A 3,276-nucleotide genomic window follows, 5' to 3' on the forward strand; every position below is an offset into this window, starting at 1 on the left:
CTAGTGATGTTGAACATGCTGTCTTATATTTATTTGCTGTATGTATATCCTCTTCAGTGAACTGACTGTTCACGTCTTTTGTTATTATTCTAATTGGACTTTTGGGGCTTTTTAAATCATATTTTAAGAGTACTTTCTGTACTCTAGATGTGAATCTTTTGTCAGAAATGTGATTTGCCAGTATTTCTCCCACTGTGTAGCTTTTCTTTTTTTCTTTTCCTCTCTGTATCCGGGAGCAAACTCAGGATCTTGCACTTGCAAGGGAGGTGTGGTGCTACTGAGGTAAATTCCCAGCCCAGCTTTTCTTTTTTATTATTGGTGTATGTTTATAATACATGGTAATTACATTCATCTTGGGGAATTGATACATATATGCATCACATCTTTATCATTTTTTACTTTCTCTTCTCCACTGCCCTCCCCTCTTCTCCTTTCCTAAATACCCTTTCCATCTTCACAAAGTCCGTCCCCGTTTCCTACCATCTCTCTTTTATTTTTCTCTTTAAGTTCTTTATACTTTGGGTTTTTCATATAAGAGAAACCATGGTAAAATTTTGGTGTCCAGTTTAGTTCACTTAGCATTATGATCTCAAAGTGCATCCATTTTCCTACAAATGATTCAGGTTTATCCTTTCTTATGGCTGAATAGTAGTCCATTGTATATATGTACCAGATATTTTTATCCATGCATCTGTCAAGAAGCACATAGCCACTTCCATAATTTAGCTATTTTGAATTGTGCTCCTATAAATATGAGTACACATGTAACAGTGGTAATATATCTTTTACTCTTTCAGGAAGATCCCAAGAAGATGTATGGCTGAGTCACATGAAATTTTTATTTTTAATTTTTTCAGGAATCTCCATACTGGTTTCCACAGTGGTTGTACTAATTAACATTCCTACCAACAATGTAGAAGGGTTCCTTTCCCCCTACAATCTCAGTAGCATATGTTGCTGAGTCCTTGATGACAGCCTTTCTTATTGGGATAACATGGAATCTCAGCATAGTTTTAATTTGCTCTAATGTCCCAAAATGACAAACACTTTTTCATGGACTTATTGTACTCCATTTGTAGTTCTCCTTTTGAGAAGTGTTTATTCATTTCAACCACCCCTTTTTGATAGTCTTTTATTTTGGGGTGTCTAATTTTTTTGGAGTTTTTAAAATAAAGTTTAGATATGAGTCCTCTGTCCAAGGTGTAGCCAGAAAAATTTTTTCCCATCCTGTAGGTTGTCTCCTCACTCTGTTGTTTCCTTTGCTGCGCAAAAACTTTAAAGTGTGATATAATCCCATTTGTTGATTCTTGGTATTATTTCTTGTGCAACTAGATTCTGTTCATGGCAGGCTAGAGGCAGCAGTGCTCATGAGATGTTCATCAGATGCTTTCCAGAGCCCACAGGTACTCACAGATAAGGATGGAGGGTTAAAAAAACAAATATGGGAAGGCAACTTGAAGGAGAAACTTGACAGATGGATTATAGTATCAGGGTGTGAAGAAAAAGAAGTAGGGCCACTTCCCAATCCTGATATTGTTTATAGTCCAGGCCCAGCAAACATAGCATTTTGGGAAAGGTTCTGCCCTCCAAGATAAGGCTAGTACAGCACTACTGGCAGACTGGATGCCCAGCCTAGCAGTCATCTCTCAGTACACACCTGCAGCAACTCTTTCCCCAAGGGGAGACAGCCCAGTGCTGCAGTTGAGGTAGATTTTTTATTTGACTGGCCTTGGGATCTGATATCACTAAAGAAGCGCAGGCCAGAGAATCACTCAGAGGGCAGTGGCTGAGTTAGGATCCACAAGGCTCAGGGACAGAAAGAAATAAGGAAATGGACCTCGAGAAGGGCCAAGAACCAGGCACTGAGCCCCTGTTTTAACCATGACTCTTAGAGGGCTAAAGTTTTAAATTCCTGTGTGTGTGTGTGTGTGTGTGTGTGTGTGTGTGTGTGTTATGGTATGGTACAGGGGGTAGAACCCATGAGCATGCTACTGTTGATTATATCCACACCCTTTTTTGAGACAGGGTCTCACTATATTACCTAGGTGGGACTTGAACTTGGGATCCTCCTATCTCCCAAAATGCTGAGGTTACAGGTGTATACCACCATACCTCACTTAAATTTTCATTTATGAATCACATTTGTGGTGTTAAGTCTAAAATCTCATGCTTAGTCCTTTTTTGTTTTATGTTTTGCATTTAAGTCTACTATCCATTTTGAGTTAGTTTTTTAAAAATAAGTTAGATTAAGTTTGAAAGCTAATTTATTTTTTTCATTTATTTTTGCCTAGAGATGTCTAGTTGCTCTGAACCATTAGTTTAAAAAAAACCATTAGTTTAAACCATTAGTTTAAAAACCATTAGTTTAAAAAAATCCTTCTTCCATTGAATGTCTTTGGTAACTTTATTTAAAAAATCCATTAGTAATGTTTGTGTGGTCTATTTCTAGATTCTGTATTTGTCCTTTGATCTATGTCTATTCCTCCACTCATACCACATTCCTATTACTTTTGCGATGGGAGTATCCCATGGTTTTTTTTTCCAGAAAACATATTTAGATGGTGGATTATCTGGTTTTATGTAGTAACTCCATCCTAATGTTCCAAAGTCTCTTTTGATCTAGTTCTTAGTACTTTGACAAACCAATTCTAGTATTTTCCCTTTCTTTTCTTTCCTTCTTTCCTTCTTTCTCTCTCCCTCCCTCTCTCTCTCTCTCTCTCTCTCTCTCTCTCTCTCTCTCTCTCTTTCTTTTTCTTTCTTTCTTTTTCTTTCTTTCACTAAAAATCAAACTCAGGACCTTGCACTTACCAGGCAGGTGAGGCACCACTGAGCTACATGCCCAGCCCAGTTCTAGTATTTTTTACCTCAATTACTATGGGCTACTACTGTTTGGTTGACATTCAGAACCATTCCGCTCCAGTAGAAGGAATGGTTGAGCAGTGTCCTCTTAGCATATCATTTAGCCTCTGTTCTGCTTCCTTGGTCCAGTGCCTCCAACATTTGTTTCCAAAAGTGTTTTCTCAATCTCTGCTGGTATATGAAAGCTGGATCCTCTAATTTTATGTGTGAATATTTTTTTCCCTTTGCAGGGGTTCAATATTTCTTCACTGAGATTACCAGAAACTGACTTCCTCTATGGCATTGGCTCCTGAGGCTTTCGTCACGCTGACTGCACCAAAGCTCCAAGGAAGTAGAAACTGTGATAGACATAACCTATACGATAGGTGATAGGATGGCCATGTTTCCTGATTCTCGGAAACATTTTAAGTTCATATA

Source organism: Fukomys damarensis, unplaced genomic scaffold, assembly GCF_012274545.1.
Source record: "Fukomys damarensis isolate Sample0158 unplaced genomic scaffold, DMR_v1.0_HiC HiC_scaffold_37, whole genome shotgun sequence".
In the NCBI taxonomy this organism is placed as follows: Eukaryota; Metazoa; Chordata; class Mammalia; order Rodentia; family Bathyergidae; genus Fukomys; species Fukomys damarensis.